Source organism: Cyrtonyx montezumae, unplaced genomic scaffold, assembly GCF_038088225.1.
Source record: "Cyrtonyx montezumae isolate F1298 unplaced genomic scaffold, pur_monq_1.0 scaffold_4, whole genome shotgun sequence".
Lineage (NCBI taxonomy): Eukaryota > Metazoa > Chordata > Aves > Galliformes > Odontophoridae > Cyrtonyx > Cyrtonyx montezumae.
This window is the reverse complement of record NW_027072045.1, coordinates 29,790,874-29,806,024: the sequence shown is the minus strand read 5'-3', so window position 1 is coordinate 29,806,024 and position 15,151 is coordinate 29,790,874.

Below are 15,151 nucleotides of genomic sequence, written 5' to 3'. Positions count from 1 at the left end.
CTTTCCAGTTAAAAGCGTGATAAACAGACACTGCAACTCAGATTTGATTCATCAGTTCAGGTAGCATCTTTAGGTAAGAACAATGTATGTTCTTATGCATATAGAATGCAAAATCCCAATCCTTGTCCTGGTTTTATGATTTTTTGTTATTGGTTTTCCACATCAGAGCATCATGCAGCAGTGAAGGAGTTAATGCTGTTGGGAGCAGCAGAGGGGCGGAGCTCCGCCTGGGCGCGTTCCTCTGGGCTGTGGTGGGGCTTCAGCACGTGTGCTTCCCCTGCCATTCCTCCTTAACGTAAGCTCACAGCTTTTGGTTTGGAAACTTCATTTCTCTCTCAATTGTTTAATTTCATTATATTTAGTAAAGTTACCGTTCCTTCTCAGATCGTGCTGTTGTTTTTTGCAGACCCATCTCTTCCCGCTGTTTCCCCCTCCCCCCCGAGCGCGGCTCTGCTCTGCCTCGTGGCCACTGCAGTTTTTTGTTTCTTTTTCTCTCCTCTCTCCCATCTCGGTTTCCCTTGGGTCACTGTCACGGATTACACCGTGACATAAGTGTAGGGAAGCACAACCGCTCAATGTGAGTGAAGCAGCTTCGAGTTTATTCAAGTGACTTACAGGTTTATATATGCTATGCAATAGTCTAATTTTAACTAGTAAGATACGAACAAGTTCATCAATCGTATCTAGAGGATAGAGGGTACATGACACTACAGAGATCAAAGGAACAAAGAATACACATGCTAAGGAACACAGATCAAAGGATATAGTTAAATCATCTTATGTACAATGGTAATTGTTATCTTCCCATGAGACTAAGGCAATGCTTGGTTACTGAATCATCTTATAGTGACCAGTTACTGGGGCATGAGGCTCTATTGTCCTATTGTTTTTCCTACAATTGCCGCTGTTTTGTTTTTGGGCCCATCTCCCTACCCTTTCCCTTTTTCCCCCTTCCCCTTTCCTGGGGCATGGATACATGGGTCCCCTACCCAATTAGTCACAGCACTGGGCCGAACCAGTCCATAAACCACTGGCAATCCTACACATGAGAAAGCTCTTGAAGCTAAATTAATTTAGCAACCCGTGTACCAAATTTTCTCCTGGAAAATGTCTGTGATCATAAGTTCTCTCATGAATCACCATCTGTACAAACATATGCAATTACTCTGTTTGGAGCTTCTTTGTGTACAAGCAGAGCTTTAAAGCAGGTACATACATAGGCCATAAATCAGCTAGGCTCACTATTCCACATCTGGAATAGAAGTTCGTTTTTCCTAAACCTTTTCAAGGTTCCAGAAACTTAGTTACCCACTCCACTAAGGACTCACTACAGGAAATTACTAAAGCTAATGTCTGCGAAGCAACATCAGAGCCTGGCTAACCTGAGGCTAACATTGCTCCCTTTTGAGCAAATCTTCGTAAAATTATACATTATTCTCTCAGTAAAGGGGCAGTCAAAACATATATTAGATATACAACAAGTCAAGATCCCAGGTGACAAAGTGAGAGAGAAGTAACACAGTGAAGCCACAGGCCACTGGCTGCATACCACCAAACCCAATATGTGTTACAAGCCCTTAGAAAGCCTGCTCTTCAACCTCACTGTGAGATCAGTGGAAATCTGGGGATCAGTGCAGACAGTTTCAGAAGGAAGAAGGTGAGGCCAGGAATAGTTCTCACACTGGAAAACAGAGCAGCCTCTCCAAAGCCCTAGCTGGACAGCAGCCCACCTGCTGCTTCACCCCGGGACAGAAAACATCCTGCCCTGAGGGGAGAAGCAGAGAGATGCATCAATTCTTCCCTTCAGGCAGTACAGATAATCATTAACAAATTTCCATTTAGATAGAGAATCCTTTGGAAAATCTTGTTCTACCCTGGACACCAACCATCAGGCTCCCAGAGCACCAACAGCCCTCGTCAGATCTGACCCACCTCATAAAGGGCTCATTATGGCTCCAGGGCCAATTTCAGGCCAGGTCTGGGCTTTCCTTCCCTGACCAAGTCAACCTGCACGGCAACATCCTCCAGATAGTTCACTGAACAGCCCTTCATCCACCCTCTGTAGCTCATTTCAAACCCAGCTCTGGCATACTCCCTCCTCACCCTGTAGCTGGCTCAACTGGTCTGAGTCTGCCAATGAATACTATCACCAGCACCCAGATATGCCTGTTGGGCTCAGGGCATGGGGGTCTGAGCTGCTGGGGGAAGGGCACATGCAGCTCCCTGCTATAAGGATGAGCTGCCCTTCACAGCCATGGTTTCACCCTTTACCATGGCTGTAGCAAAGTACATCCAAGGGAGTTACCAGCAAATGCCCCCATGCACAAGGAACATGCACACTTGCACTTTATTTTATGCAGATCAGTATACTACTGATCTGACACTACTACAGAATTCAGTGAGTCTGAGGAGTTTCTTTTAGGTTTCTAAGGGGTGTTTTTGTTGCTGCTTTTCATTTGCTGTCTCCATTTTTTAAAGATCAGCCATTAACAGCTGTCAGAATTTTATAGAGCACGCAACATTTCCAGAAGCAGACCTCCAACTGACTTCAAATCCAGTTTAGTCAGACTTGGAGAAACTGAAATTATGCTCTTGTTTTGGATTTCATTTCACCCACAGCCAAGTCCCCACCACCCCTGTTTCAACTATTCCACAATTTTAGATCAAGTTTTAACAACCTTGAATCCCAGCGCAACATTCAGAAAGTATCCAGTGATCTGGTATTTCCCAATTCCTTCTGAAAGAAGTACTAGCATCCTCAAATTACCATAGTTGGATACAATTCACTGCAGATTTTCAAAACAAGATTTTAAAAGAAAAGCCAAGAAACTTGAATCAAGTTTTCATTGAAAATATTACTTCTATGTATAGTCTCAATTTTAGTTGATTAAAACCACTAACTGAACTGCACTGGAAAATAAAATAAGTTCTGTTTTTGTGTAAGCGTAGCATCTTACATAAGAATCTTTTTGGTGGTAAAAATTTCAAGTAGAATTTGACTAACGGAATGAAGTTTAACTTAAATCTGGTACACAACATGTTTCTAACTAAGCACAGAGTTGAAAGGAGACATTCAAACTCTTATGGTGAAGTTCTAATGCAGCTCCAGATATTAATGGTGGCTGTTTTTTTTCAGGCAGATGCTATGAAAGTTGGCTATGGCTATCAGATTGTTAGGGAGCTTCTGTTGATTTTCTATTTGTTTGTTTTGGTCTGTTTTGGGTTTGTTTGCTTTTTAAATCTTTATTTTTATTTTTTAAAAGGAAGAAGGTTCTTTTTCCACTTCTGCTGAAGAAATGCCACTGTCATTAGAATAGGGAGTATAGTTGGAAGCAAAACAAAAACGTTCCTGAAAGCAGCACTGGCACAGAACATATCACATGCAAGTGCAAGTTGTATTTACAAAACTGCACTAAAGTGAGGGCTTAAGGATGCAGACTCTAATAATGAGCAAATGTTATCTAGGAGTTGAATGATGAAAGCATGAAACAAACTCCTAGTACAGACTAGTCCTACTCCAGCCAGACAGCATGAACAGAGCTCCCCAGCCTGTGAAGATACTGACAGGACTAATTCTCTTCTTAAAAGGATACTTGAGCTGCCAGCCCCCCTGCTGCCAGATAATTGTCTGCATTGCTGTGGATTTCAGATTATTTTTGTCTTACAAGGGATATGAAGACACAGAGGAAATATAATTTACCAGAATGCAGTGAAAATGCTGAGTGGCTGACAGGATTCTGGCTTATTTTATAAGCATCCCTTGAGAATATTCTGCTCACAGATGTGTTTCAAAAGAACAGCAGTAGATGGTAAACAAACACCATACACCTTTCTCTAAGGATCTCCAGTCCTCTCTTCCTGATCTCGAGCTATCAAATATGCAACAATTCACCACCACTGCACAGCTTCTTGAAATGCATTTTCAAGATAAACATTATGTTCACACAGAATACACTTTGTATTGACATTAATTTTCGATTAATAGGAATGTCTTTGTATAGACATATTCAGTTTTCTTTAAGAAAAATTTAAAAAATAAACTGGCATTTTTCATCTCTAGGCCAATCTCTAATGAAATATAATTTTTCATAGACACAAAATTGTTCTTTTTTATTATCTTTTTTCTCGCACAAGATTGATCAGACATATTAAAACTAAAGAATGCCATTACACGGTAATATAATTTCCTGCTCAAGATAACACAAAATCTTAACTAATTACCTGATGTTTAAGGCCAAAATTTCTTGCGATCAAATTATGTTTTGTAGGCATTATCTGAAGGAATGGACAGAAACATACTCCACAGTTATCTTGACACTTTGGTCCAACAGATAATCAACTTCACCTATCTAAACTTTGTTTCATATTTAACTTGAATATAAAAGCTTCAACTTGCAGGCAGCTGTGTTTATTTTGTTTTCCCCATCAGAAGAAACAGGTAACTTAATATTCTAGCACTTCATCCAAGTAAAGATACCAACAAACCACCAAGATGCTGATTAATCCTGCTGATGAGTTAAATAAGCTATTCTTAAACCCATCGTTGATGAACAGATCTCAAATGCTTTGTAGCTCTTTTCTACATTCCCTTTTTATTCCAGTATCTTGTTGGAAGTGTGGAACAAGCAAAGAGCTTCCCAATACCAGCCTGGAATTTCTGCACCAAGTTGTATGCAAAAGCATAATGTCATCCCTTTGTTCGACTCTGTCATTCAATTCTGCCTTTTTGCCACTGCAGTGCACTTGGAGCACACATAAAGTCACTAAACTGCTAGAGTGACCAGGAGACACTGATGTCTAAGATACAGTGCTAATTAGAAAACCATGGGCTTGTTTGTCCCAGATGTCTAATCATGCTTTGGGTCGTGTAAAAAAATATTTATTTGAATAGACACAGGTCACCAAGTGATGTAAATTGCTCTAAAGTCCTGTCTTTTCTTCCACACTGCTTATCATGCTGCTTGCCCTCACGTACTTAAACATGTATTTGAGGATTAGTCCAAGCTACTGACTGCCTATAGGGTGGAGATACCTGATCTCATATTTAAAATGCTATGCACCAGTTTATTTCCAGAAACAAGGTTAGTCTCAGCGGGTCAGATGATGCTCTGTACTTCTATAACTCAATTGCTTCTAACACCTGAACTATCTTATTCAAAGCTGGCAGGTTACCTCTGCTCTGTTCTCTGCAGCCAGCAGCAATTGAATATAATGAGGCTTAAACTGAAGTGCTTTCCTGCGTAAGGAGTACCACTGATCTTGGCACTAAGGAGTCCATCTGAGGATTACAGCTGAGGAATGTAACTCTCTTCCCCTTACCCCAGCCATTTTCCACCTGCCTGTGGGGAAATCCTGTCAGCTTTTCGCACACTTTTGTGTATTTTAAACTCCTACAGCTGCTTCATGTGCTGCCTCAACTCCCTTTAATTTGTTAACATACAGTTCCCTCTGAGTTCTATAAGAATATGGAAAGATTTGAGAAAGTATTTCCAAAATCTCCCTGTTATCAGACAAAAAAATTTTATGGGAAAGAACTAAATAAATAATAGAATATTGGGTTATATGTAAATAAATATATATACTTTTTTTTTTTTTTTTTTTAAGTGGGAAAACACAAATGAAGGGTAACACAGTGAGCCAGGGATCCACTTGAACAGATGGCTGAATGTAACCTCTAGGTAACTCAATTTCATCTCCTCACTTGTTTACTGAACAAAGTCAGAAAGGGACACACTAAGTGGGACAGATGGAGCCAACTGAAAAGCCAGAAATAAGAAAAAACTGCTGGAGGACATACTAGCACTGTTATAGTTAAACAAGGTAATTTAAAAATGTATAAAATACTCCAATTGGTAGAACGTCAAACTATATCACACATGTGACAGCCAATCTCTATTGACAAACACCATTGAAGCCCTAGCAACCCAGTTAGCTCAGCACTGAAACATGAGTTCCTCTTGAGTTACCCACAAAGCTGCACAAGCCTAGAGGGTGCTGTTACCTGGGGTGCAAATTCATCCACTTCTTATCCCGTTCTATAAGAGATCTGCAAGGCTTCAATGTTGTAAGTAGTACGGATATATTCCCAGGTGCAACCTTTTATCTTATCAAGCCTATCATTCAATTCCTCAAGATTAAGGCTACCATCATTGTGGAGTCATCCCTACCCACATCCCCCTTTCTAAGGGAACAGCAGCTCCCTACAACCTAGGCTTACACCCTTATCCTGAGAATGCTTTTATTTTCTTCAGTGGGAAACTGAAGTATTCTAACAAAAACAAAAAAAAAAGCTGCAAGGAAACAGGTTATGGGTACTACTTATTGTTGAGATACACCAGCAAGTAGGCATATATACTAATTATTCAGCATCTCTCAAAGGTTTTCACAAGCATCAGTCAACAGAGCTGCACAATGAGGAACAAAGACCACTGCTCCTATGTTGTCAAATGCTGACACATCAAGACATAAAAATTACTTGAATAAACTTTTGTAAAACCACAGAAATATTAAAACTATTATAGTAGTATGGTCAAAGAAGCAGTCCAAGGTGTTTGTGAACAGATTTCATTCACTTTCTACTGTAACTTGAGTTCACTTTGCAGAAGAGCAACACACCAACATGATCTAAAGAAACAGGCTGTATTTCTGTAATACAGTTCCTTTGTCAAGTTGATAACTGGACTGGAAGGGCTACATGATTTGCTGCACATCTAAGAGTCCATAGCAGAATTAGCAGAGTGACTCAAATCATGAACAAAAATGCAAGTCCTGTCTTCTCCAATGTTAGTGCATCTTACTTAGCTGCCTGCATACAAAAAACATGTACTTTTAGCAAATGCTCAGCATCTGGAAGGACTTGATAGGTCTTGGAGTTCTTGAATAAGAATCCTGTCCAATGTGAAAGCTATTACTCTTTTTGTCCCACCGAATTTGAACAGACTAAGTTTAAAGCATGAACTATGCTTCAAACACAACAATTAGACTATTTTATTTGCATTCAGGTCTTCTCACATTAATTGCCCAAAATCTACTGGAAAAAAAATAATAATAATACAAGGAGAGAAAAAGTGGTGTGCAATTTTAGGTTTACAGCAATACAAATCACCCAGGAAAAGGCTCCTGATAATGGAGAATTATCCAATAACTGCCTAAAAACTTCTCCTTACCAGAATGTATTTTCTGAGTAAATATTTTAGAAAGAATTGTGCAAGGTGCTGGTCTGGGAGTAGGGGAAGGAAACAGCAATAATTCACTTTTTCCCTTCTCAGCTGAACATCTGAGGTCCTCCTAGGGAGATTATAGAAATCTGCAACAGATGGATCACAGTGTACCTTTTATCTCCTAGAAATCTCTTTTCTGCTCTTAAATACACCTTATCAAATGTCTATGGCCATGCTGTGAACAGAACAAATATCTTTCCAAACAAAATTTAAGTGAAAAGTGCTATACAAGGGACTGAATTGTTCAGCTATGTACTTAGCACTGGAGATGATGGTGTTCATTAGTGTCAATTCTTTACCTTTATGACCTAGTTTTTAATATTCAAGCATTTCCTGTCATATAGTACAGAAATTAGACAAACCAGTTGAGTCAAAAATACCATCTTTATGCTCTTCACGTTGGACACTCCAATCTTTTGCATCATCTCAGGCTGTACAAACTCCTAAGATACTCTAGTCCAGAAGAAACTACCTATACTAGAGGCCTAGCCTAAGTAACTGTCCACCTCAACTCTGTAATTGGAAAAGAATAATCTAAAAACTAACTAGTTTACTCAGAGTAATAATGAACCCCTATAAGCCATTTCACCCCTACACCTAATGAACCACTTGAAGTAAAGCACAAAAGTAATCTACATCATTTTCTCCATCCCCACCCCAGTCTTAACTCTCTATAGAATCTAAAATAAGTTATTTTATGTATCGCAAACTAGAAAGTCATGAAGATTATTGACGTGTCAGTTGGCCACTCAATATTTGCTCAGTTGTAAATGCCTCGAATAGAAAGCTAACCATTATTTAAATTTTCTACTTTCACGTAAGTAAAACTCCTGCATTTACATGGGGTTTTACAAGAACCGATTTAACACATGCGAAATAAAGTGAAAAAGAATTGTATTTGACTCCAGATAACAAAACAACTTCAGAAAGTTATAAGTTAAAAAGCTTTTATTTCTTGAGACAGAGGAGTTGTAGATTCTAAATAGTTTGGGATTTGGCAGCTTTGTGGTGCTTTCTACCAGTGTTTGTACCATCATAATTGATTTAGCTGCGCTGACCAAATTCATCTAGTTAATACACACTGACATTCCAGCTGAAGCAGAGAAACTTTGGAAAGAAAGCTTCCACCATCTGTGGTCCACCTCATTAAGGTGAGGCATTTGCAGTTTAAGGCACTGTCTCTTAGGACAAAGCTACTAACCAAGTGTGCACACAGAATAAGCACCAGCAGTACAATTACAAACAGCTGCAATCAAACAGTAAGAATCGCAGTCAAGGGATGACAAAGCAACTAATCCAACCACTAGTATTTACGAGCACGAGAAAGAATTCCACACTATTTGTCACAGATAGCACACAAATGAAATACATATAAAAATGTTTCTTTTAGTTAGATAACAAGAACAGGCAGCTTCAGTAGAGATTGAACAGTCTTATTCAGTCAGAAATCCCAACCGTTCTTCCAGATCCCAATCTCTTCTACTGTTTCATATCCCCAGTTGCCATCAAACCTCATTAGCCTTTCTGCATGAGGCACCTGCTAATTCACCCATCCTTGTTAACACACTGAAGAGACAGAGGAAGTTAAAACCTTTAACTCTATGCCTGCCAGATCCACTCTCTACTAGGTATTCAGGTCATAACATTAACAAACCGAAAAGAACTGCTCAGAATAACATCTCAAGTGTCATCTCAATCGTACATACCAAGTGAAGAGTGTTGAGTGGTATCTGAACCTGGAGCACTCTATAATAAACACGTGACCATCTGATCCTTAAGAGGGCAAAGAAATTACACTGTCCAGATTTTAGAGCTGGAAAAAGAAAACGCAGGGAGATGAAAGGCTTTCCCTGAACACGAATGTTTGGATCTCCTATTGTAAATTTTTGGGATAGATTCATTTATTCACATTCTCTACAACCTACGCATAAAATCCTATGGTCTGGTAGCTGTAGCACTTTTGATAAAGCAAAAAGAATTACACATCTCTTTGGTTTAAAAGGATTGAATAAACTGAGACTGCTCCATGGGACCACAGTGACAGAAACTATGTGACATAGTTTCATGCTCTTTCAACTGCAGATGCAATGAGAAATCCATTGTAGGATTATGCAAAGTGGATTCTGGAGAAGCTGCAATCAAAACAGACAAAAATGCAGAACAGAAGAAAAAATATAGTCATCTTTTCACTACCAGAGAACAGAGAGGGTTCTACTAAGGAACTCTCCCAGGAACAAGAAGTTTTGTGGCACAACCAAGAAGTAATATAGATGACAAGTTCCATTCTGGAACCTTTATTGAAGGGTTCAACCGTAAATATTAAAAGATTTGATTAAACCATTTCATCAGCATAGCTTGACAAAAAGTTGATGACTTGTTGCTTCAGTCTTGATTTATAAGGACAAGTGGGTGTGATCTCCAGCGTTTGTACAGAGATTAGCTTCGTTTCATAGATTTCTCTATGAAATTCTGACTTTCCAATAGCATCCACATAGCCTTATAGCAGCACGCATTTTATTCAATGCAGTTTCAACCACTCATCACAGGGAGGCGGTAGTTCATTCCTGAGCAAAAAAAGTCTTGCTCTTGTTATGGTTTGACCAGCCTTTTCGACTTGTGAGACCCTGTGACTTTACCACCCAGCCTTTCGTAACTCCAGCTTTCCAGACAACAGGTTCTGCTGCCTAAGGGGTGAGGAAGAAGTAGAAGGACTTGTTTTCCAGGACCTGGTATAGTTTTACCAGTTGAAAAACAAGCAAATTAACAAACAAGCAAACAAAAATATAGTATGCTTATATATGTGCATATAGTATGCTTGTGTCCTGTTCCAGTCTGTCAAGAAATTAAGTACTACAGTTTTCATGTGTTATGTTTTCTTTCACATTTTAAGGTTCCTTACTCTCCTTGAGTTACCAGTAGGCAGATGTGAAGAAAAACTGAAGCTAAACCAGGTAAGTCACTGAGCACAAGAGCTTAGAATTACAAACTTCAGCACTAGTGTGGAATACTCCATGAGAACTCCATATGCCAAAAGACACAAATCATTATTTTTGTAACCGAAATAAGTTCTGTAGTATAAAAAGGTACATGAAGAAAATATAAGTGGAGAGCTCTGCAAAATCCTTTGCATCTATTTAAGAGTAGGAAACAGCCTCAAATATCATACACAACCAGCAACACTGAATGAGTGGCTTTTTCCCTTTTGAAGTATTTTATTCTTGTCCCAACTTGGACAGTCAGGTTAGCTGGCTGCTCTGTCAAGTTAATCATTCCAACATTATCTAATAATGAGTAACTTAACAGCATGTCCCCAAGCTGTGACCAATTACAGTCTATATGAAGAGCAGCAAAAACACTAGAAAACAAATTACACATTAGAGAAATAAAATACTTTTCTGAACCACAGAAGCAATATCAATAGAATGCAAGTATAACATACACAAAGATCAACTCTAGTCTTACATTTCCACTTATAAAACAAGAAGCCTAATGATTAAAGAACAAAATTGCTTTACAGAGTTAGGGCCAAGCTACTGGGATCAGCCTATGGAAAGGACTTAATTACCAGCATGGAGAAGGTCGGGCTGTTGTACTCTAAAAGCAATAGTACATTCCAGGAAGCAGTAATATTCTTTATGCAAAAATTAAAAATGCAGATTTTTAGATACCTTGGATTTCTTTTCTTATCAGAAAGCATACAACATTCAAACTAAGAAAACTACTAATATACTGGGAAAAGTAATCAGCAGCTTTGCTTCCTTGCAGTGCCAGATCTTCAAATGTTCATTCATTTACAGGAAGTCTGAATAGCACATAACAAATAACAAAATGAAGATAAAAAGACTAAAGGTCACATATCTTGGACACACAGAGTAATTGAGAGGTATCTGTTTTTAAGAATTTTGATGTTAAGTTTTAAACAACACAACTTCTATCTAAAAATGTTATTATTTTTTAAAACTTTTTTAATCTTGTGAGTTATTTATTCTGCTCCATTTGCCTTCAACTGAAACAGGCATTTATTTTGTCTACATAGTATCTAGTTTACTGAAGACAAAAAAATAGTGCGATCAGTATTTTTCAAAATGGACTGTGTTTATTTAGGTTGGCAGCAGGGAGAGATTTTTTTGTTAGTTACATCCATGCCCTGCCACCTGTGGTAAGGAGCTTGTTTTGTAACAGAACAGCATTGAATTGTGGATGAATACTAGAAAATTTAATTAAAAGTCACTATAAAACCAATATATCCTGTAAGCCTCTCAGGAAATCTATACATTCATCATTAAACTCATTAGCAAGTTTATAAAACTGAAAAACAAAAATTCTGTTCAAATATGCATGAACACACGCAAAAAGCTACCACCCCCAATAATGCAAATTCTCTTGGACCTCATATATGGTGGCAAGGCCCCCGGAGTAAGGCAAACATGAACGACCATCTGTTATTTTTGTCTGCAAAGCAGTGACTTCCCCCCTGATGAATCTTTGATAGCAGCCAAGCAATGGCAGCAACTGCTGCGGCAGGAACTGACAGCCAGCAGCCCCAGCCTCCATCTCTCTCCTCACTCAGCCTGCATGTTAAACGGCTGCTACAAACCCAAGAGTAACTCTTTACATATTAAAACCAAATATGCCTTTTCTGTGCTTTCATTTAAATTGCAGCAAATGAAGGGAAGTGTCATGGAGCAAGTGGAGGGAAGAAGAAAAAGAGTCGGAGAATGAAGAACCCCTCAGGGAGCATTCACAGTGCCAAAGAGATACTCATTTTCAAACACCATCTGTCAAGATCTACTCGGAGCTTTTTCTTTCCCTGTATTCACTCCCTCCCCAGGTTTTATCATCCCACCATTTCAGTGGCTTGAGCAGCAAAATGTTACCTCAAGAATGAGTAAACCACAGTGAGTCAACTCCAATAGGCATGGTTGCTGGAGACATTTGTCTACAATGATAGATTTACAGCTTTCTTTCAGTGCTGCTACAGTGCAAGTTTCAAGAAAGGAAAGAAAAAACAAATAACTCCAAGATTTGCCCTGAAGGTCTGGTGAGACTGGAAATTGAGCTACCATCCTTCCTAGATCAACCTGTGGAACAGCAACATCAGCTCAGCCTCCACGCATCCAGTTGCTGAATGGAAAAAAGGAATCTCTAAACTGAGTTTTGAAACCTTTTCCCATTCTATTTAAATCCATATGTCATCTGATTTGTCAAAGTAATTTACTGAGATGTAGCAAGTTCAACAAACAAGCAATAAGACCTTCTCATCTTCATAGTACAGGTTTGTATTAGACAACCATTAGGTTACATAGAACGCAAATGTAAGTTTATCATTTATTAACATTTACATGCCATTTCTAAGTCATCCCTGAAAATTCCCGAGAGAAAGTAATGATCATGAGAGATCACAAGTTACCAGTCCTAAGGAACAATGTATTTATCAGGAGTGATGGGGACAGCAAGTTCAGTGCTTCTGAACCATGAAATCCTGTATTGCTAGAAGGGTTGGCTGGAAAAACAGCAGTTGTGTTTTGCCAGAAATTCTGTGTCTCCTACTTTGTTTGCAGATTCTTTAGTCAAATCCAGAAGCTTTTGAAGTTTTCATACAAGTGGAACAGAAGTAGGGTTGGACAAAGCTAGAGAAGTGGCTACAGAATTTTCCATCAGATACAGTACACATACCAATTCTGAAGTCAAATTTGAGTTTTTCTTCCTCTATGGCAGTCCAGATATTAACCATAGGACTACAGTCTGCCAGCTTTTCTTGAACACAATTGATTAATGCTGTTCTTAACACAGGGGATCCTTCCTGAAACTATCAATATTTGGATTTATAAACAAAGCAGAGGTTAAGGAGGAGTGCCTCAAGCAGGCACGTATATGGTGAGAGCATCAAGGGGGACCACTTAGTTACTGTCTCACTCAGAATCTAGTTTAGATTCTACCAGTAAACAACTCTGACAATGCATCAATAAAACCAGTTCCCTAAAAAGATTCTGATTTGGTCAGTGAACAACAGATGCATAAAAAGTTTTCCCTGACAGTTTTAATTGGATAGTTCATAGTTCAAAACTATAAATCCAGATCAAAATAAACATTTCTGAAAGATTGTAAAAACAGTGCATTGCAGTTCTATTCACCAGCTCTTATTATTTTAGGATCCACATTTTTGAGGTTTTATACTTAAGCATTAAAACTGGAAAGCCTACACCGGTCTAAAAAGATTAGACACTCAGCTTTTTGACTCCAAGTTGAAGAAAAAACACCCAAGCATCATTTTTACCATAACAAAGACAGAACAGTTGGTATAAATAAGCATCAAATCTGACCTTTCACAAGCAAGTGAAATTCAGCCATTTTGTCACTTTGATTTAACCATTTCTTCTCATGTATTAGATTATTGTCCCTTTATCAATGCTAATATTCTTTTCATAACAAATTTAATCCTCTCATAGCAATATCATACAAAGGCTACTCCCAGAATACGAGATAACTATGTACTTTGCCCTGCTATTCACCCTATTATTTTATTTGTTCACTAACCCCAGAACAATTAATTAGAATATATTGAGACACCAAGTTAGCTGGTTTTTTTAACAAAATACTCAAGCACACGGTTTTAAGCATCCAAAGAGTGCTTCATAAAATACAGTGAGACCATTCAAGCCTGTAGAGATGTTCATGATCTACACTGGGACCTACACAGGATTTCCAAAGCACGACTAGATGCAGACAGTTTTTCTCTAGAGCTAATCATGAAAAAGGAGGAACATCGTTATTACAGAGCAAATGTTCCCAAACAGTTATGAAAATTAAAAACAATCAACTCTTACATCTAGTAGGAAATAGAGGAAATCTTCAAAAACTTTTAGCGGCAGACAATGACACTACCCAGGAAGTCAACACACTGTGGGAAAAAAAGTCTGACATTATACTCATTTCAGAGCTTACAATTGTAAAATCTTTTGAGGTGGAAGGGATGCATAAAGGTCACCTAACACAACTCCCCTGAAATGAACAGGTACACCTACAACAGATTGTCTCCAGGAACAGGGCATCCACCACCTCTCTGGACAAAAAGTTCCAGTGCACCACCACCCTCATTGTAAAAAACTTCTTTCTTATAACCCTCTTTAGATACTGAAAAGCTGCTTTCAAGTCACCCCAGAACTTTCTCTTCTCCAGGGAGAATGGCCCCAGCTCTCTCAACCTGCCCTTGTAGGGAAGGTGTTTAATCCCTTGGATGATTTCTATGTCCCTCCTCTGGGCATACTCTCATTGGTTCACATCTCTCCAGTACTGAGGTCTCCACACCTGGATGTGGTACTCCAGGTGAAGTCTCACTAGCCCACTGTAGACCAGCAGGATCACCTCCCTCAACCTGCTGGCCACTCTTCTTTTTTTTGCAGCCCAGGTACAGTTGACTTTCTGGGCTGCAAAGGCACACTTCTGGCATATGTTCAGCATGCCATCCACCAGTACTCCCAAGTCTTTTCCAGAAAGGCTGTGTTCTATCCCTTCTTTCTCCAGATGTACTTATAGTGGAGTTTGCCACAATCCAGCTGTAAAACCCTGCACTTGGCAGCCTGTCTCAGACTCTATGAATGGATGGTGAATTTATTTTCCTACAAGGCTTGTATCTGAAGCTATAGCATTACCTCTTCCTGTTGGGAAGTTTAGAACCCTAGAATCATTGCCTGGAAAAGACCACTAAAATCATTTTGTGCAACCATCAGCCCAACCTCAACATGCCCACTAACCCCCTCAGTGCCATATCTACGCAGGTCTTGAACGCCTTCGAGGGATGGTAACCCCACCACCTGCCGGAGCATCCCATTCCAATGCATTACCACTCTCTCTGTGAAAGAAGTTTTTCTTAGTATCCAAACCAATCCTAGTTACTGATTACTTCATTATAATACTTTTTTTTTCCAGAT